The sequence below is a fragment of the Pinus tabuliformis genome, chromosome 5_1 (genome assembly GCF_031772625.1).
Source record: "Pinus tabuliformis cultivar Carrire ecotype Pingquan chromosome 5_1, CPIR1, whole genome shotgun sequence".
Classification (NCBI taxonomy): Eukaryota; Viridiplantae; Streptophyta; class Pinopsida; order Pinales; family Pinaceae; genus Pinus; species Pinus tabuliformis.
In genome coordinates this window covers 941,595,096-941,617,713 of record NC_142305.1, presented here as the reverse complement: position 1 = coordinate 941,617,713, position 22,618 = coordinate 941,595,096, and positions in this window count along the sequence as shown.

Genomic DNA, 22,618 nt, shown 5'->3' with positions numbered 1-22,618 from the left:
AAGGACTCGGCAAGAGTTTTTTATATCCAGGAGGAAGTCGTAACGGTGAAACTGGACGATCATCCAAAACTCTTTTTGCTTCGTCTAAGAAGGGACAACGGTGGATGGCATGATTGCCTTCGCACAGTCTACAGGGGGATCTAGCTCTCCCTTTTTGTCCAAGGACTTCACTTTCGCTAGTTGATGGTGTGCATTCAACATGGCTATCAGAGGTTGATGCCACCGGATTGTGCAAACGGGGAGACCAGTCCCTTAGTATTCGAGGGATGCAGGGACAATCTCTGTGGAAGTGGTCTCCCTTTCATATGACACATGGCGATTTAGGCCTAGTCAGTGCTGTGTGTGGATTTTTGTTAGACGACACTTGTTTGCCCCCAGTCGCGTTTGGCTCCTTCTTCTTCTTCTCTTTCTTCTTCTTTTCCTTCTTCTCCTTAGGAACTTGGTTTTTTGTTTTACCAGTTCCGTCAAGCGAAGAGGAAGGAGGAGAGGAAGAATTAGAGGAAGTAGAAGGCTAGTGGGTAACTTTGGACTGGTCTAACTGTTGATTCGACTGTTCAGGAATAGTGGTGTTCTGAACGACATTGGTTGAGAAGAGCCAGACCGGCAAGCCAATTGTTAGTCCTGGAAGCAACAATGTGGCCATATGGGGCGCACCAACATCTCCCCAAGAGGAGAAGGGACTAGGATTTCCACCAAGGGGAATTCCTTGGTTGGTGGGCTCCATTTTCTCAACCTAAAGATCAACGCAGGAAAAAGGGGCGATTGTTCCATTTAAAATAAATTTTAACGACGCTTTAGACACAACTTGCTTTTTCAATTTTAAAGAGTCGAGAAAAAGCTAAAGATGACTCTAGTCTCCTTCGATGTTTTAACGAGCCCGAAGTGACAAATGCTCAGATGGACTTTTTCCGTTATAGAGTCTGAAAAAGGCCAAAAGGAACTGCTCTGGAGTTCTAGGTAGAGGGTGTGCCAAACTTTTCGCAAAACCGCAGAATATGTTTTAAGGTACAGGCGGTCAATCTTCCCGAATGCTGTGTTCAGTGCATTGCGATCAGTAGGGCGGCCGACACGGCTTCCTAAGGATAAAGGTTTTATGCCTATAGGGGTCTCCCAATATATACTCGACGGTACGTGGGAGCACAATCCGTACTGGTGCTATCGTCTCTCAGGAGGAATCACCCAACCATCAGCGAGATCGACAGTCACCAGGTTTTACGACGCCGGAACACGTCTCTAGCCTAGACCTCTATGTTGTGCGTTAAGTTACAAAGCGTTGTTAAGTTCATTCAATTTATTTTAGGTTGATGTTTCTTAGAAGTTTGCCTTTTTGGATCACCACGAGATGTATGATACAATTCCTAAATGTAGTCTAAAGATGATAAGCAAGCTTTTATATCTTTTCAACAATGAAAAATCCTAACTACAAGGGGAAAAGAAAGACACAATCTTTTCTCAAAGAGCATAGATCACACTGTAAATGCACTTTTCCTAAATCAAAGCATGCAAACTATCAATATGCAAATGCACAAATGCATGTATTTGTTTTCACTTTCTTAATATTGATGCCTAAAAAGAAAGCTGTTGTACAAATTTGAATTCGATTTCAAGTGAAAACATAAACAAGTTCCTTTTTCGAAATCAAAAAGACGATTACGACACTTTATGATTTACTTGTTTCGACACTAGAAATGCATAAATTCAAACCAAAATACAAAAGTAAAAGCGTAATCAACTGTGAACAGCAAACAAACTCACTCCTAAGATCAAAACGACACTTACGACAGGTCTAGATCTAAGGGCGACAGTATGACTAGTTTACTTTTGTAATGGGAAACTGCAAATGATGTAACAAATACACAAAGAACAAATACAATTTCTTTATACAACTGAGGCGGAATTGAGGCAGAGAAAAGGGGTTTCAGATAGGTACACTGACTGATAACAGGCTGCAAAAAACAGAGATAAAACTGAGCAAAAGGAAGCAGGGAACCACAGCTGCACAAGGCAAAGGCTGATCAGCGCACCCTCAGCACAGAGAAAATGAACTTCAGCACAGGTATCCTTCACGGGACCTGCGTTGAAATGCAGAACCTCTTCACAGAGTCTGCGCTGAAGCAGAAACGAGAGTTGTTTCTGGGTTCTGGGTCACGGTTTGCAGTTTAATCTACAGGTTTTGGCCGGATAAAAGCTATCAATTAGGTACAATTAGGAGGATGATTTAAAGGAGGACTAAGATCTATCACAAAGGGCTGTTAGAGCACTTGTGGATCAGATGTTCAGATCATAGAAACAGGCCCAGTGAGTGGACCAGAGTGGCAGATCTCTACTTTGCATTTGAAAATGGCAAATGCATTTCGATTCGGCACTCCTGAGTTTATGAGAAGAACAACAATAGAAACACAAATAAACTAACACGATACGGTCCCCAGTGGAGTCGCCAATTTGTTGTTGGGAAAAGTATCCAATTAGGAATGCCCCTATCCCACTCTAAGGTGTGATAGTGCCTTAGCAACAAACGAAGTAAACTAATTGAGTATTCTTCTTTATGGAATGTAAATGAGGAAGAAGGATGTAACTAACCTGTGTCTTCCGCTAGTTTGTCGATCCAATCACTCCTCTCTTCAATGGCTCTCAGCTCCTTGCTCCTTCACCGGCCCAGCTTCATTGAATTCCTGCAAGATCACAAGAGAGAGAAACTACATGAAGATACAGATATACATTCATAAAAAGCTCAAGATCAGATTAAGCTAAACATGTAAGCATAACAAAACATCATTGGTATACAACATGTAGGAGAAACTCAAATAGTTTATTGATAGAATAAGAAAAGTCCAAGAGGAGATACAACCAAGTGAGTTCCGATCCAGCATCTACCTCCCAGCAAAGGAATCCCTTCCTCTCCTCCAACAAAGCATAAATCACCCGATGTACTAATCTCAATCTCAAACCAACAACAATTCTCTGCAAAGTACAAAATTCCCGCCCCCTGAACCTTTGGGTGAGAGATCCATATATAGATGTAAGCAGAGAGGATGAGTCAGCTTATGTTTTGACTTGTGGCTTCTCTCTGTCGGTTCTTGCTTCCACTTGGAGGTTGAGAACCTCTTACTCATCACTAGTCGAATTCATTGAGGCAAGTGTCATTGGAGAAGATTCTGGAAGCTTTCAGGGTCTTTCCACCTCGTTGAATGAGCTTGCCATTTGTCATTTCCCGCTCAGCGCACCCTGGTAGTGCTTCCACCTGCGTTGCAGTGCACCTAGCCAGTGTAGTCTCTTCATTTCAACGCAGGCAGCTAGTGGAGTCTCTGAATTGATCCTGAATTGACTATTTCTGAGTGGTTTTTGGTGGAGAACTTCTGGGAGAAGCTGTCATTGGTTGACCTTGTTCCTTTAGGAGATGTAACAACATCTTTAGGGACTTTGGATCCCTTGAATTATGGACATTTCATGCTTATAGCTGTAAGGCACAAAAATGTCTATAACAGTAACACATCCTCTTGATGGTCTTCCGTGATGAACTATACCAAGCTTGGTACTACATTATGGTGTACCCATACTATTTGGCGATGTATTTATGAAAACATACTCTTGCCTCCATGGCTTCTAGGTGTATTGTGTTGGAACCTTTGTCCTACTCATCTTGAAGCATGCGCAACATTGTCCTGAGTGTGGCTGGACCACTGATGTACCTCTGCATGTTTTCTACGCTCAGTTGCAAGTCATTGTTGGGGGCCTCTCACATCAAATTCTCCATGTACCTGTCGACATCTAGTTAGAATTGGTTGTTCCCAATGGCTTCAGTGAGGGAACCGATTGAAGGAATCTTGTGTGTCCTCACTGTGACATCCATACTCTTGAACAACTGTGCATAGGAAGCCTCAATGCTACTGATGTGCGGAGGGAGATTCTCATAGTTTCGGATCAACATTTGGATCCGTGCTTCGTCTATCTCTACCTGCGGCTTCATTATCTTGTGCAAGTAAAGTGGGGCTCCCTTGTATTTCATTGTCCATTCCTGCACATGTTTAATAGAAATGTGTATGCCTTTGAGAGTTTGGGAAATCTTCATGCGTCGCTATTAAAAACCATATAGATGGACAACTACCTTGTGCACAGTGACAAATCCATCATAAAGTTTCCTCATGGTGGTCTCCAGAGTCGATACTTTAGCAAGTATTGCTTTTCTCATTTCTGCCATAGTGGATCTTGTGGATTGTTCTTCCCTTTGCCTGGCCTCTTACAAGTCCTTCGCCATCTGATCATTCTTTGCTAACAAGAACTCGACAATTGATCTTGTGGCTTCTGCATAAGTCTTAGAGGCATCGGCCATGGCAGCTGGATGTTTTCTAACATCTAATGTAATCGCCCTTTCCTTCATATGTGCAGGTGACTCGTGATCATTCGGGAGATGATTTATCTGTGCCTGTACAATCCTTTGTTATGACTCATCAAATGACATATTGTACACATCCGACACCAAATCATCATAAAGGAGAAAAACTTCTTCTTGCTCGCTCGGGATTGATTTTGATTTTGGAGGTGGTGGAGACTATGGGGTAACCTCGGATGTTCTCGGCATGAGGTCAGTATCTTGGTCCTATGGATCTTGTTCCAATTCCATGTCCATTGCTTCAACCATTTGCTCAATATGCTGAGTAAGTTCCCAAACCTGCACCTGCTCACCCTTTTATTCATCTATTGTCTATTCTGACTCCTCAACCTATATAGGTGTAGTTTGTTCTGTCATCGTGCCTTTCTCTTCTTCCTATTCCTGTTTTTGATTCTCTTCCCTCTCTCGCCTTCTTAGCTCCTGCTCTTTTTTCAACTTCTTTGTCGTTTCCTGCAACTTCCTTTCTACACCCTCTAACCTTTTATTCTCTCTCTTCCTCCGTTCTACTCTCTTTATGTGTTGTTGCCTCTTTGCCTCCACTTCCAAAGCTGCTTTCTTAACGAGAGGGTCTTCTCTGAACTTGTAGCTTTGCTCAACCTCTGGGTTCTCGACAATCTTCCTCTTGCCTTTTTCCTGCGCCGGTTTGTTACTCACTACTATTGTTGTTGTTGCTTCTTGCAATGCTTCTACCTGCAGAGCAACTTTTCATTCTATATCCATTATGACTAGTTCATTGAGCTTAGAGTAGTTGTAATAGTACCTCCAAGGATCTTCCTTTGCCCAATGAAATGTCCCGTGGATCCATGGATAATACACCTTCGCATAGTGGTTCTTGCATATGCAATGGGGATCATACGGATTGTAGTCTTTGGTGCTGAACTCAAACTTTTCTAAGTCCTTGGCCTCGGCATCCGCATCCTTCAAGCTCCGGATCTCGTACAATCCAATCCACAAAGGAAGAGCAGGCCATGGTGCCTTCTTCCTCCTATGTAGTTCTGCTGATAACCTTATGGAGATGTGATATGAAACCTCTTGCATGAACAACTTATCCATGGCAAACCTTGGTAGCACATGCAGAGGCTTCTCTCCACCAAACATCCTGATGAAGGTGCCACTAGGTGAGGCATACCAATCTGCAATGTTAAGTAATGCCTGCATCGCTTCTTGGGACATGTAAGGTGGATCCTGCTCAAAGATCAACTTGTAAATTGGGATGATGAAATGGTCAGATAGCCTCGCCAGGACTCCTCGATAGATGCACTTTGAAAGCAACTTGCAATAAATGTTCACAACATTCTCTGATGGTTTCCATGTCCAACCCATGCTAGGAAACTGATATTGGGCACGGATTGCATCAAGTACATACACAGGCACATGAAATCTCGCTTGCTCATCCTTGGGCGAATTCCGGGAATTCGTCACATGCACTTTCAACTGAAGAGCCAACATATTTGACCAGTTGAATGGCTTTCCTTCACTCGCCAACTAGTCCAACACAACCACCCAATTCTGCAGAAAGGTCTTCGTGCTCCCTTGACCGTACAATCGACATGCAAAGACGATCAAGAGTTGGTAGGCCTTTCTGAGTGACTTAGTCTTGTATACATGATTGGTTATCGACCTGAACTTTGATGACTCCTTCACCCAATGCTTTATGATGTCTCCAGTGTTTACATTGTTGTTAGAGGCATAGAAAAGTGAATCCATGTGGTTCACTGACTGTTGTAAGTGATACATCTGATGATAGTTTTCCATCCTGAAGGTACAAAGATGTGTTCCACTAGCACTACTCAATGTCATCATCTCAGGATCGATATGTGAGACAATCCAATGAATGATGTCCACACATGGGAAGGTGAGGCACCTGCATGCAACCTTATAAAAGCCCGACTTGTGGATGTTGACATAAACCTATCAATCTTCCAGATCTTCCTTGAAGATGCTTGTGAAGATATCCTTAATTTCCTGCCATGTTATCTTCATGTCCTTCTCTATGAATAGTTGTGTGTTTGCATAGATTGGAAAGTTCATTAACACCTGTTCAACTACATCCCCAATGCTTCTCTTGACAATATCCTTTGATGCAACTCTCTTGGAAGGCATGTTACCTATACTACTAAAAATCTTCTCAACAACTGTTGTATATTGAGACAGAGAGGACACTCATGGCATGAAAATTTTGGCTTGAAATCAAAAGCACTTCAAGATAGACCAAGAAACAAACTGGGCAACTGTTTGGAAAAATTGCACAATTTTAGATTTTAAGGGTGAGAGATTGTTCACTGGATCTATGCATTGCGCAGTCCCAACTGTCAGTGGGGAGGTGATGCTGACTAGAATTGCTCAATGAGCAGTCAGTGTGGCTTGTGCGTACAAGGACTATGCATTCTGCAATCCTTGTGGCAAAGGCTCCGAGACTGGCCCCTGGAACTGTGCAGTGCACAGTTGGAGCTAGTCACTGTCAGCCTCTATTCAATTCCAGGAACCAAGGTAGAGTGTTGAGATCCAAAAATGTGCAGTGCATGCCGAGAAGAGCTAGATCCGGGCCAAGGAAGCCCAGATCTACCCAAGGGAATCATGAAAACGAGTACATATAAAAGTGTAAGTGAAGTTTGGTGAAGATATGAGTGGATGATGATGCATGCAATAAAAAAAGTGCAAGAATAAGTCAAACAAAAGAACAATGAAGCTTATGGAGAGAATCGCCGCAAAAACGACCTCTAGTGCAAAAACTAGGTTATGCATGCGACACTTAGGAAAGGTAATGCAAAACTTAAAAAATTACTTCTACAAGCTAAAAAAAATAAAAAATCCAACGGTCATTCAATAAAATGGGTAAAACAACACTCTCACAAGCCAAGGAAACAAAAGTGACAGAAAAACAGCAAAAGACTAGAAAAACAAAACTTACCTAGAAAAGCGGTGACAACTATGTCGAAGGTTCCTAGATCTCCTCAGGAATGCCAGAGTTCCAAGATTGAATGTACAAATGAGCTCTGGCGGTGTCCATTAAATAGATTTGATTGATTTAGGGTTTATGATGCGTGATGAGCCTTAGTATTGAAACAAGAATACTGCAACTCCCAAGGCTACCAAATTTAATTATCAACTCGGGGTTTGTACAAAATTAAGAGGTATAAGAAATATATGTGCAACATACAATGTGTCATTCCTTTTTTGTCATGATGTAATGGAGTGTATGTAATGAAATCAAATCCTAACTAGTTGCGTAAATGGAAATGCTCGAAACGAAAACTTCAACCTATTGCAAGAAAGAAAATACAAGGAAAAACTATTTTAATTGCATAAAGTAAATATCATTAACTAAATATTGATCATTACATTTTAAAGAGTTTAGATCCATTGACAGAGTTCATTAGATGTGACAATCAAGAAAATCATTATTGTATTATCCAATTCATAAATTTGTTCATTAACCCAATTCACTGAGATGTTTTGCATGGGTAAAAAGACAATTCCTAAGTGGCGTTTATTCCTCCTCAACCATTTATTTAGATCCTAGGGGTCATGATTCAACCCTAAGGGACAAAAACCAACATTTTTGTGCAAATCTGGGCAAGTATATACATGCTTGAAGAGTGCTACAAGAACCTGCTACATGAAACATGTTTGCTATAAGAAGATATAATTCATTAAATGACCAAGAAAATAAAATCAAAATTAGATGGGACAAATTTTGTTATTGACTAAGATGTCTTAGTTATCCATTCCAAGTGGAATTACTCAAATACCCCTATTAACACATTCTAAAAAATAATAGAAAATTACTAGTTTAAAACCTAGAAATTCGAGAACTAGTGAGCTAGTTAATCTATCAATTGCCTAGCCCAATAAAGTGTGAATGCAATGGGGTAATTTTTTTTATTAACTAGAATTATTTTGTGATCTAATGAAAGTGGAATAAACTCTATTGAAACTCGCTAGCATGCTATAAAAAAATAGCAGAAATTTAATACTATTTTCCACAAGGGACTTCCAGAAATCTAGATTTGGGAATAAGCAAACTAATCCAAGTAGCTCAATGATTACTATGACCTTTCAAAGCTGTTCAAAGGATGAAATCATACTTTTGATCCTACAAAAGAACTTCAATCATTTGACCCAATCCTATAACAAGAAATCATCAATACTAAATGCAGAAATAGAAAAACTATGCACTGGAATTTACTGAAATTACTTGTGCATGTTACCATCATCCATATGCATCTCCCCATGAAACAACTTGGAAAATGGATGTATGAATATCGAAAAAATAAAGATGTAAGTGATGGAGGTCAATTTCTCGAAAAGTGTGCACTGGAATTTTCTTAAATTTCTTGGGCATGTTAGTATCATCCATATGCATCTCCCCTTGAAACAACTTGGAAAATGGATTCACGATTTCCAAGATATGTCAAAAATATTTTTTTCTTTGTGTATTTTTACTTCCTGTAGCAAAACAAAGCCTTCCTATAGCATTTTAGGACAACATGGAAAATGAGTGGTAAAAAATTGGGAATGATGAGTGGATGGTGGAAATAGATGAGGGTGATGGATTGACATGGCCTTGGTCCTTCTGTAGCATCTGAGCAAAGGAGGCGAAAGTCCGAGTTTGACTTCCTTTGACTAGGTTTTTGATCAACTTTTCTTTTGGTGGCTAACTTGTTTTTGTTTCTTTTAGAGGTTGGAGAGCATCTACATTCATGAGAGAGAGATACATGGAGCAAATATTTTTTATTATTGTTTTCTTTTTTTTCTTCTAGGCCTACTAGCTGCTTCAATGAAGTTTTCAACTAGTAGGTCTGCCTAGGCGCCTCAAATGAGGTTTTCACCTAGGATCTTTTCTTTTTCTCTTTTTCCCAACTCATTGATCACTTCATGGAGGTTTTCAAACAATGAGCCAATCTCATGCACCTCAAAGGAGTTTCTCACCTGAGATTTTATTTTTCTCTCTTATTTTCCATTTTTTTTCTATCCTACTCTACTTGAAAAACAAAATCTCTTTCAAGTATAAGAATACTTCCAATGGAGCCATGTTCACATCAATATGACAGATAAAATGATGTGCAGGTTTGAAATATATTCTTTGACATGTACCTAAATTTCATAGACCAAATGCTTTTATTGAGACGAGATAAGGAATTAGTGAAGAAGAGTGTGTGGCTGCAAATTACTGATTGTAAGGACCATATTTCAATATAGTTTTGATGCTCCTAGTCCACTTGCTAATTTGGATCATATTGGATGTCTTCTTCTTCCATGAAGTTCAAATCTGCTTCTTTTCACTGATTATTCTCTTGAACACATGGAGGATCTGATGGTAAACATGAAGGAACTTTTTCAATCTCTGATTTTGATGTTTGATCTTCATTAAGTGTAGCCCATGATTCTTTGGCCTTCTCATTTGAATCTTCTTTTTCTGAATGTTGTCCTTCAATGGCATCAAGAGAATCTCTTTTTTGCAATGTTCTTCTCCAGCTAAGATGAATACCATTGAGATCAAGAGGAGATGTTTGGAAGTTTTGTGGGTTACTTCCTTGTGTGGGCTTGGAAATGGTGGTACAAGTAGTTTAGTGGAAATGGATCTTTGAGATGGATGTGGTTGGGGTTGTGGTTGTGGTGGAGGTGAATGGTAGGGATATAATGGATTTGAGTATGGAGGATATTGAGGAAAATATTTAGGATATTGTGGATGACTCCCATAAGTTCCTTGCCAAACTCGTTGCCATGATTTATTTTGGGGTTGAGACGGCTAAGGTTGCCAAGGAAAGGGTGTGTTCCAATTAATTTGAGATGGATGTGCATAAGCTTGAAATTGTGAATTAGGATCTTTCATCTTATCAGGTTGAATAGGATACCATGGTCCTCTTGGAGCTACATAACATTGCATTGGAAATTGACTTGCTCCATTGTCCTCTTGGTAAACTTCCTTCAACCTTGGTAATGAGGGGCAATATTTAACATCATGTAATTATGCATGGACAACACAAATATAAACATCTTCTTTTTGCTCATTTTGTATTCTCAACATTTCTACTTGTTCACTTAGATTGCTAAGAATTTTTGTTACCGATCTTGATGCTAATTGACTTACTCTTCCCTTCCTCTTGATATGTGTTTACATGTTTCACAAGTTTCTTCAAATGGTGATTGGTATACATCACCTCTACTCATGAGATCAAAGGGATCAATCCATTCATCCCTAATTGTTCTAAGTAAGAGGATTTTTAGTGTGTCAAATCCTAAATGATGTAGTTTTTCCCTCTTAACATTATACATGAACCTCTCTCTATTAGATCCTCAAGGCTCTCATCTTCTTTTTGATTCATTCTAAATATTTCTTCATTAATGTTACAGGGAAAAGTGTCTATATAGAACTGCTCTATCCCACTAAGGTGTGACAACTGCCTTAGAAACAAATAGAGAAAAGCTACTTTTGTTTTTCCTTTATGAATTATAGATAGAGAGGAACAGAAAAACCAACCTCTGTCTCGCGCTAATCTCTTGATTCGATCCCTCTCTTCTTTGATAGTCCTCAGCTACCTACTCCCTTGCACGCCCAGCTTCACAAAGTACCTGTAAGATCACAGAAGCATAGCACTATACAAAGACATGGATCTATAATCATAAACAATCTAGGATCAAATGTAAATTGACCATACAAATGTAACAAGCATCAATGATACAAAAGCATGGAGGAAAACTCAAATAGCTTTTATTGATAAACAAGAAAAGAGCCAAGAGGAGTTACAACCAGTTGTTCTGACCCAGCATCAACCTCCCAGCAAAGAAGCCCCTCTTCACCTCAAACAAAGCTTAGATCACCCAACAATTTGATGTTTGTCTCAAAAAACCAACATCAATTCCTTACAATATGCAAAATTCCAGCCTCTGGATCTCTGGGATGAGGGATCCATATATAGATATCTGTAAGGGGGATGAGTCAGCTTGTGATTTGATTAGTGTCTTCTCTCTGATAGTTCTTGCTTCCACTTGGAGACTGATGGCCTCTTACTCATCCTTGGTCGAATTCAGTGAGGCAAGTGTCATAGGAGAAGATTCTGGAAGCTTCCATTGCCTCTCCACCTTGCGGAATGACACTGCCATTTGTCATTTCTCGCCCATCACACCCCACAGAAGGGACTTTTGAAATGCAACGCACCCTCACAGTGTATTTGGGTGAGATGCAACGCACTTAGCCAGTGGAGTAGCTGCAATGATCCTGTTTTGACCAATTCTGAGCAGTTTCTCATGGAGAACTTCTGGGAGAAGCTGTAATTTGTTGACCTTGTTCTTTTAGGGGTTAGAACAACACTTTTAGGGACTTAGGAGCCCTTGGTTTATGGGCATTTCATGCTTGGGGTTGTAGGGCCCAAAAATGTCTATAACAGTTGCCCCCTAAAGTATGAGGCCGTTAATCTTTTGGTGTCGGGTGAAATGCTTTATTATGAGGATCCGAATTTCTTTCAATGCTGGGAGGAGACCTGTAATGAGATACAATACAATACATTATCTTCATACTATTTTCATGATCTAGCTGAGGCGGGCATTCCCATGCTCAGCTTTATAAATTCATTTTCATGTACATAGGACAGACAATCGTCTGAGTGTAGACTGATGATTCTGATAGAGCCATCATCCTTTTGAGTGGATGATTATCTGTGCAGCAATGATGTACATTTAATGTCTTTATTTCCCTGAATATATATCGCAGCCCGGATGGATGAAACTAGATCCGGGGTCTTCAATCTTGTCTGATCTTCACTCAAAGTACAAGTCGATCCATGTGAGAAATGTTCTGAAGTCGAACATGGAAAGACATCACTTGATTACCAGTCAATGATGTAAACTGTTAACAAGCGCGAGAGGAATCACCGATAATGACAATGACCCTCAAGGTACGACAGTACAATTCACGTGGTGTGAATAAAGGACTTGGCGTCGAACACCACGCAAAATCTTTCGGTCGAAGGCCATTGATGTAAACCTGTTGCTGGAAGTGAGAAACTTGCCATTGAGGCATGCAAGCTTCAAAGTACTGAATGGGGTGTTCCTAGATCAACTTCTTGGATAATGAGCTGATGTCGACAAGAAGTGATCCGTCATAGGAGGGCCTTAATGAATCCCACATCAATGACACGGAACGGAGCAAATGATTTTAAATGGAGGAGAAAACGATCTGGTGATATAAGGTTCAAGGTGGCGGTCATGAAAGAATGGAGTATAATGTATGGTAGTGGGTGAGACACAGGTGAATTCTCTGAATGACTTCTCTTGAACATATCGGCGACACTGATGTGATGGATTGGTAGCATTAACCCCAAATGTGGATGGTATGGCGTGACCATGGTGATGTGACCGGTGAATGAAACAACCCAACCCGACTCGGACATGGAGTGGAAGTGTCATGTTCAAGGGCGACTTGCTACCAACAAAGTTTCTTCAAGTTTTCTTCCCAATTTTCCCCAGTCATTGCTGACCAGTACCTCTTTATTTTTGTCAAGCTTGAGGAGGATAACATATGCTTGTTCTATAATTTTCCCTTCGGGCAAACCCATTGCTATGTTTTAACGAGCCTAGCGATAGTGAAACTCGTTCTCGTCTATAGACAAGTTTGTCGCTATTAATCTTTTTAACGAGTTTAACGACAAAGATAACTCGGTCCTTTTCAATTTTAGAGAGTCTGAAAAGGAACGTAAAGGTAACTCCAAAATTCCTTTTTCGTCATCTAATCCCTTAAGTCCGAAAAAGTATAAAACAATACAGAAGGGATGCATTTTCGATACTTTTAACGAGCCGAACAAAACAAGCGCTCGATATTTTTGTGTAATAATCCCTCAGGTCCAAAAAGATTAAAATCTAGAGGAGGGATAGCACTTCCTATCCCTTCAACGAGCTGGAGAGGCCAATGGCTCGGCAATCTTTTCATATTTTACGAGTCAGTTGAAAAGAGCTTAAAGGAGACTCGTCTTTTGAGGAACAAGTGATAAAATGGGTAGCAGTTGATTCCATGTAAGGTTTGGAATTTTCCAATCATGGCAGTGTCACAAGGATGGCTAGTGAAATCACTCTTCGCAACTGTTCCTCAAAATGGGTAAACAATCAAATGGAGGTGAATGATCAGCCAATGAAAAAGTGGAGGTGACGGTGCAAACACGACCAAGGCTTTAACGGCTGAAGTACTACATTCACGATGGTTATTTACTGGGGAATAGTTCATTTTTTAACGAGCTTGAACGTGGGTGGAAACATTTGCTCATGTCTTATGTTTATTTTTTAACGAGCTTGAACTATGTGCTAAAACTGCTTGATTGAATGGTCCCTTTTTGATTTTACCATAAATAGCTCTGTTCTTTCAAAGATTGTACAATTTTTTCAACTGCTTCATCAAACTAGTCAGAAATGAACAATATATGCTTGAAAACGAGTTAGAACACTAATATTTTACTTTGAACTACGTACAAAGTAATGAAAAATTGTTTTTACCTCTCGTTTTACCATTTCATTTGAACTTTGGTTTGTTGGAGCTTTGGAGGTGCTTTCCCCCTTTGATTTTCATCAGCTGATTTCGGGAGATTCTGTGGACGATTCTCGGCGCCGTCTGGACCAGGTAGGAGCTAAACCTGAGCTCTTTCATTTCATGGTTTCCATTCTACATTCTGAGCTTGATTCCTAGTTTTTCTGAGCCCCTGGGGTTTGAAAAACTCGTTCTGCCTTCAGCGCACCCTCTGTGTATCGAAAGGTGCATTGAATGTTGGCCTGTCTGAAGGCCATCTGACATGCAACGCACCCAGAGCACTATTGTAGGTGCGATGGGCGCAGAGAAGGAATTCTGTGCACAATTTTTGATGGAAATTTTGCCTGTTTCTTGCCAAAATCAGGATCTAACTCTTCTCTTGTTGTTTTTCAGAGATCTTTGGAGTAAGATGACCATTACATGGCGAGAACGTGAGCATGAAGAAGAGGACATGCTGTTATAGACATTTTTGTGCCTTACAGCATTGAGCATGAAATGTCCATAATCTAAGGGATCCAAAGTCCCTAAACATGTTGTTCCTACCCCTAGAGGAACAAGGCTAACAAACCACAGCAATTCACAGAAGTTCTCCACCAGAAACTGCTCAAAAACAAGTCAATTCAGGATCATTTCAGTGGCTACACTAGCTGTTTGCGCTGAATGTCAAAGCCAACACTGGCTACCTGCGTTGAATGTCAAATGGAACACTGGCTACCTGCGCTAAACAAGAGTGGACATGTGGCAGGCTCATTTCTCAAGGTGTCAAAACCCAGGAAGCTTCCAAAATGACACTTGCCTCAGGGAATTCGACTGGTGATGAGTAAGAGGTTCCAAATCTCCAAGTGGAAGCAAGAACCTCCAAGTGGACTCAAGAATTGACAGAGCGAGAGGACACTAGTCAGATCTCAAGCTGACTCATCCTCTCTCCAAACATCTATATATGGATCTCTCCTCCATGAGATCTAGGGGCTGGAATGTTGTTATTGCAAAGAATTGCTGTTGGTTTGAGATTGGAATCATTGGGTGCTTAATGCTTTGAAGGGGGTGAAGATAGGAATTCCATTTGCTGGGAAGGAGATGCTGGATTGGAGCCCTCTGGGTTGTATCTCTTCTTGAACCTTGTTATTCATCAATAAAGCTATCTTGGTTTCTCCTATATGCTGATGTATTTTTTGATGTATGAATGCATTAGTATGTTTAGTTTATTTCTAATCCTAAACTAGTTATGAGTGTGAATATCTGTCTTTGTGTAGTGTTCTTCTCTTGTCGCAAGTAGCTGTTCTCTTGTCGAAAGTAGCTGTTCTCTTGTGATCTTACAGGAACCCGTTGAAGCTGGACAAGCAAGAAGGCAAGTAGCTGTTCTCTTGTGATCTTGCATGAACCTGTTGAAGCTGGGCGAGTGAGAAGGCAAGTAGCTGTGAACTCCCAAAGAGAAGAGAGACCGGATCGAGGGACAAACGGAAGACACCGGTAAGTCTATTGATCTCTCTTCTTTCACATTTCATAAAGGAAGAAATCAGAATAGCTGTCTCTGTTTGTTGCTAAGGCACTGTCACACCTTAGGTGGATAGGATCGTCCTGCATAGGCATTTTTCCCCACAACAAATTGGCGACTCCGCTGGGGAGATTTGTTTAGTCATTTTATTTGTGTTTCTATCATTGTTTGTTTCATAGACTTGACAGCAACAATCGAACTGCATCTGCTTTTCTCGGATGCAAAGTAGACAGTTGCTGCTTTGATCCAATCACTGGACTTGTCTATGATCTGAACAATGGACTCACAAATGATTTGATGATCCTTTGTGATAGATCTTAGTACCCCCTCAAAGCATCCCTTTGATTACACCTTGCTTGTTGCTTTTATTTGGCCTGAAACAATTGATTAAATAGCAATCTGTGACCCAGAACCTGTGAGAAACGAGAGTTTCTCCTTCAGTGCAGACCCAGTGAAGGGATTCTGCATTTCAATGCAGTTCCCGTGAAGGCTACCTGCGGTGAATGTCAAAACCCCTGTGTTGAGGTTGCGCTGAACCAGTTTGCCCTTGTGCAGCTGGGGTTCTCTGCTCTTTTTTGCCTTGTTTTGATCTCTGATTTTTGCAGCCTGTAACCAGCATAGGTACCAGTCTAATAACTCCTTTTCTCTGCTTAGATTCCGCCTCCTTTTGTACAAAAAGACTGTGAGTGTTTTTATGTGTTTGTGGCGTCATTTACAGTTTTCCTTTGCATGAGTGAAATAGTCATCCTGTAGCCCTTGATTCAGATCTGTTGATTGTGATCTTAGAAGAGAGTTCATTGGCTGTTTGCAAGTTGATTATACATTTACTCTTACTTATTGGTTTGAGTTTGTCTCTTTTAAGTGTCGAAACAAGTATTCATTTCGAAAATCGTTAAGTCTTGTAATCTCTTCTATCTTCTCTGATTTCGAAAAAGTAAACTTGTTTGTGTTGGTCATTTAAAAGCAAATTCAGATTTATACAAAAATCTTTCTTTGTAGGCATCAATACTAAGAAAGCGGAAAACAAACACCTGCATTGTGCATTTGCATTTGATAGTTTGCATGATTGATTTAGGAAAAGTGCATTAGAGTGTGCTGATTGCTCTTTGAGAAAAGATGGTGTCTTTCTTTTCCCTTAGTAGCTAGGATTTTCAAAGTTGAAAAGATATAAAGCTTGCTTATCATCTTTAGACTGCATTTAGGAATTGTATCATACATCTCGTGGTGAACCTTGAAAGGAAAACTTCTAAAAAAGATCAACCTAAAATAAATTGAATGAACTTAACAATGCTTTGCAACATAACGCACAACATAGAGGTCTAGGCTAGAGACGTGTTCCGGCGTCGTTAAGCCTGGTGACTGTCGATCTCGTGGATGGTGGGTGATTCCTCCTGAGGGACGATAGCGCCAGTATGGATTGTGCTCCCACGTACCGTCGCGTATATATTGGGAGACCCCTATAGGCATAAAAATTTTATCCTTAGGAAGCCGTGTCGGCCGCCCTACTGATCGCAATGCACTGAACACAACATTCAGGAAGATCGACCGCCCGTACCCTAAAAAGTATTCTGCGGTTTTGCGAAAAGTTTGGCACACCCTCTGCCTAGAACTCCAGAGCAGTTCCTTTTGGCCTTTTTCAGACTCTATAACGGAAAAAGTCCATCCGAGCATTTGTCACTTCGGGCTCGTTAAAACATCGAAGGAGACTAGAGTCATCGTTTGCTTTTTCTCGACTCTTTAAAATTGAAAAAGCAAGTTGTGTCTAAAGCGTCGTTAAAATTGATTTTAAACGGAACAATCACCCCTATTCCTGCGTTGATCTTTAGGTTGAAAAAATGGAGCACACCAACCAAGGAATTCCCCTTGGTGGAAATCCTAGTCCCTTCTCCTCTTGGGGAGATGTTGGTGTGCCCCATATGGCCACATTGTCGCTTCCAGGACTGACAATTGGCCTGCCGGTCTGGCTCTTTTCAACCAATGTCGTTCAAAACACCACCATTCCTGAACAGTCGAGTCAACAGTTAGACTAGACCAGAGTTGCCAACCAGCCTTCTACCTCATCTAACTCTTCCTCTCCTCCTTCCTCTTCGCTTGACGGAACTGGTAAAACAAAAAACCAAGTTCCTAAGGAGAAGAAGGAAAAGAAGAAGAAAGAGAAGAAGAAGAAGGAGCCAAAAGCGACTGGGGGCAAACAAGTGTCGTCTGACAAAAATCCACACACAACACTGACCAGGCCTAAATCGCCATGTGTCATATGCAAGGGAGAACACTTCCACAGAGATTGTCCCTGCATCCCTCGGATACTAAGGGACTGGTCTCCCCGTTTGCACAATTCGGTAGCATCGACCTCTGATAGCCATGTTGACAGCTCACCGTCGACTAGTGAAAGTGAAGTCCCAGGACAGAGAGGGAAAGCTAGATTTCCCTGCAAACTGTGTGAAGGCGACCATGCCATCCACCGTTGTCCCTTCTTAGACGAGGCTAAAAGAGTTCTGGAAGATCGCCCAATTTTACGAGCGCAACTTCCTCCTGGATATCAAAAACTCCTGCCAAGTCCTTCACTAGTTGAGAACCCGGCTGGCCCGCCCAGGTGGTCAGCCGAAGCACCTATCATTGAAGATGAACCGTCTGGATCCATGCCTGACGAAAGTCAAAAGGTTGAGATGGCAGTTGACCCGGTTTTGCCTTCATAGGCTCTATCTTCGAATGATACCATCACAGAGGAGAATAAAGACGACACCGTCCAAATTCTCTTCATCAACACTGACTCCGACGAACACGGGGGAAATGCATCCATTCCTTTATCGCAGGAAGGAAGTTCGTCAGAGAAATATCCGACCGTCTATTCGGTCCCACCACCAAGCAACCTGGTTGTGTCCTTTGACTGGAACCAACTAGGCAGACCCCGGTTGCCAGCAAGCATACCATTCAGAATTATCATTCAAATATACAAAATGGTAATGGCTGGCACTATCATTGATGAGGGGGCATCTGTGAGTATCCTTTCCTCTATTGCTTGGAAAGCGCTTGGTTCGCCAGCGCTTTTGCCTGAAATGAGAAATCTATCAGGTTTTGATAAAGGAACCAGTCGACCTTTAGGGATCCTCCCCAATGTGCCCATAACATTGAAAGGGAAGACCGTTCAAATGAACGTGATGGTAGTTCAAGGACCCTTGGATTATAACCTACTCCTTGGACGAGACTATATATATTGCATGGGAGCTATAGTCTCCTCACTCTTTAGAGTAATGTGTTTTCTGCATGAAGGAAGAATGGTCAAGCTCGTAGACCAACTTTCGTTTCCCGGATCACGCATCGCAAATAGTCATGTACCATCCCTAAATGGTCTATTCATGCAAGAAGTGTCTCAACCCACGGTCTGTCCTCCTGATGAGCGCGAGTAATCCGGGAGGATATGACTGGAACCCAGGGGGCATGCGTCCTGGTCTGCTTCGGCAGGAAAACTTTGGGTATAGAGTAGGTTTCCGCGGGAGAATATGACTAGTCCGTACCCCGTCCGTGGTTGGAAGAGGGGTTGTTCTAGAATAAGATTCTTTTGTCAAAGTTATGTGAGAGGGCGGGTCTCGTCACTCACCTTTGTTTATTTCGGTAGACATTGCTGAGGAAGTGTTTTGTTTGAAAGATTAACGAGACAATCTTTGGGTAACCTGAAAGAGGTAAGCCTCTCTCTTTAAAACAATTGTTTTGAAGGAAAAGAAGTAGAGGTAACCTTGAAATCGTACTTTATACCTGGGGGCATGCAAACCTTTTGGAGTGCAAGCAAAGAGCGGTTATTTATCCTTTTTTTTGGGGTTAGCCATTTCCTAACTTGCATAAAGAAAGGATGCGGGGCATAGCTTTGTGAGATGAAGCTCCATAAAAAATAGAATCTCAATGAGACACTCTTATCATATGACTGGTATAATCGAGCAGTTTTAGCACAAAGTTCATGCTCGTTAAAAAATAAACACAAGATCCGAGCAGTTTTAGCACATAGTTCATGCTCGTTAAAAAATAAACATAAGACCGAGCAAATGTTTCCACCTGCGTTTAAGCTCGTTAAAAAATGAACTATCCCGGTAAATAACCACTGTGAATGTAATATCATCAGCCATTAAAGCCTTGGTCGTGTTTGCACTGTCACCTCCACTTTTCCATTGGCCGATCGTTCACCTCCATATGATTGTTTACCCATTTTGAGGAACAACTGCGAAGAGTGATTTCACCTAGCCATCCTTGTGACACTGTCGTGATTGGAAAATTCCAACCTGTACCTGGAATCAGCTTCTAACCCTATTTATCACTCGTTCCTCAAAAGACGAGTCTTCTTTAAGCTCTTTTCAACTGACTCGTAAAATATGAAAAGATTACCGAGTCCTTGGCCTTCCAGCTCGTTAAAGGGACAGGAAGAGCTATCCCTCCTCTAGATTTTAATCTTTTTGGACCTGAGGGATTATTGCACAAAAAGATCGAGCGCTTGTTTTATTCGGCTCGTTAAAACTATCGAAAACTCATCCCTTCTGTATTGTTTTATACTTTTTCGGACTTAAGGGATTAGATGACAAAAAAGGACTTTTGGAGTTAACTTTATGTACCTTTTCAGACTCTCTAAAAATGAAAAGGACCGAGTTATCCTTGTCGTTAGACTCGTTAAAATCATTAAATAGCGACAAACTTGTCTTTAGACGAGAACGAGTTTCACTATCGCTAGGCTCATTAAAACATAGCGATGGGCTTGCCCGAAGGGCAGGTTATAGAACAAGCATATGTTATCCTCCTCAAGCTTGACAAAAAATAAAGAGGTACTGGTCAGCAATGACTGGGGAAAAATTGGGAGAAACTAAAGAAAACTTTGATGGTAGCAAGTCGCTCTTGAACATGACACTTTTCTGCCGTACCACAATCGGGTTGGGTTGTTTCATTCACCGGTCACATCCATGGTCTCGCCATACCATCCATATTTGGGGTAATGCTACCAATCCATAGCATCAGTGTCGCCATATGTTCAAGAGAAGTCGTTCAGAAAAGTCAACCGTGTCCCATCCACTGCCATACATTATCCTTCATCCTTTCATGATCGCCACCCTGAATCATATGTCACAGATCGTTTTCACCTCCATTAAAATCATTAGCTCCGTTCTGTGTCACTGATGTGGGATTCATTAAGGCCCTCCTTTGACAGATCGCTTCTTGTCGACATCAGCTCATTATCCAAGAAGTTGATCTAGGAACAACCCCTTCAGTACTTTGAAGCTTGCATGCCTCAATGACAAGTTTCTCACTTTCGGCGACAGGTATACATCAATGACCTTCGACCGAAAGATTTTGCGTGGTGTTCGACGCCAAGTCCTTTATTCACACCACGTGAATTGTACTGCAGTACCTTGAGGGTCATTATCATTATCGGTGATTCCTCTCGCGCTTGTTAACGGTTTACATCATTGACCGGTAATCAAGCGATGTCTTTCCATGTTCGACTTCAGAACATTTCTCACATGGATCGACTTGTACTTAGAGTGAAGATCGAACGAGTTTGAAGACCCCGGATCTAGTTTCATCCATCCGGGCTGCGATATATATTCAGGAAAAATAAAGACATTGACATGTACATCATTGCAGCAGATAATCATCCTACTCAAAGGATGATAATTTCATCAAAATTATCAGTCTACCACCAGACGATTGTCTGTTCTATGTACAGAAAAATGAATTTATGAAGCTGAGCATGGGAATGCCCGCCTCAGCTAGATCATGAAAGAAGTATGAAAAATAATGTATTGTATTGTATCTTATTACAGGTCTCCTCTCAGCATTGGATGAACTTCGGATCCCCCTGATAAAGCATTTCACCTGATAAACAGCCTCATACTTTAGGGGGCAACTGTTATAGACATTTTTGTGCCTTACAGCATTGAGCATGAAATGTCCATAATCTAAGGGATCCAAAGTCCCTAAACATGTTGTTCCTACCCCTAGAGGAACAAGGCTAACAAACCACAACAATTCACAAAAGTTCTCCACCAGAAACTGCTCAAAAACAAGTCAATTCAGGATCATTTCAGTGGCTACACTAGCTGTTTGCGCTGAATGTCAAAGCCAACACTGGCTACCTGCGTTGAATGTCAAATGGAACACTGGCTACCTGCGCTGAACGAGAGTGGACATGTGGCAGGCTCATTTCTCAAGGTGTCAAAACCCAGGAAGCTTCCAAAATGACACTTGCCTCAGGGAATTCGACTGGTGATGAGTAAGAGGTTCCAAATCTCCAAGTGGAAGCAAGAACCTCCAAGTGGACTCAAGAACTGACAGAGGGAGAGGACACTAGTCAGATCTCAAGCTGACTCATCCTCTCTCCAAACATCTATATATGGATCTCTCCTCCATGAGATCTAGGGGCTGGAATGTTGTTATTGCAAAGAATTGCTGTTGGTTTGAGATTGGAATCATTGGGTGCTTAATGCTTTGAAGGGGGTGAAGATAGTAATTCCATTTGCTGGGAAGGAGATGCTGGATTGGAGCCCTCTGGGTTGTATCTCTTCCTGAACCTTGTTATTCATCAATAAAGCTATCTTGGTTTCTCCTATATGCTGATGTATTTTTTGATGTATGAATGCATTAGTATGTTTAGTTTATTTCTAATCCTAAACTAGTTATGAGTGTGAATATCTGTCTTTGTGTAGTGTTCTTCTCTTGTCGCAAGTAGCTGTTCTCTTGTCGCAAGTAGCTGTTCTCTTGTGATCTTACAGGAACCCGTTGAAGCTGGACAAGCAAGAAGGCAAGTAGCTGTTCTCTTGTGATCTTGCATGAACCTGTTGAAGCTGGGCGAGTGAGAAGGCAAGTAGCTGTGAACTCCAAAAGAGAAGAGAGACTGGATCGAGGGACAAATGGAAGACACCGGTAAGTCTATTGATCTCTCTTCTTTCACATTTCATAAAGGAAGAAATCAGAATAGCTGTCTCTGTTTGTTGCTAAGGCACTATCACACCTTAGGTGGATAGGATCGTCCTGCATAGGCATTTTTCCCCACAACACATGCTTGACCTACATGATCCGATTACAGTAAACGCACTGAGGAACTGTGGCTTGCTGAATTTTTTCCGCATTTCTAGCATGAGACAACAGATCAACTTACTGCAGTATTTTCTCGATGCTTGGGATCCTACCAACCAGGTTTTCCAGATCAGGGGCAAATCTATCCCCTTGACTGTAGTAGACA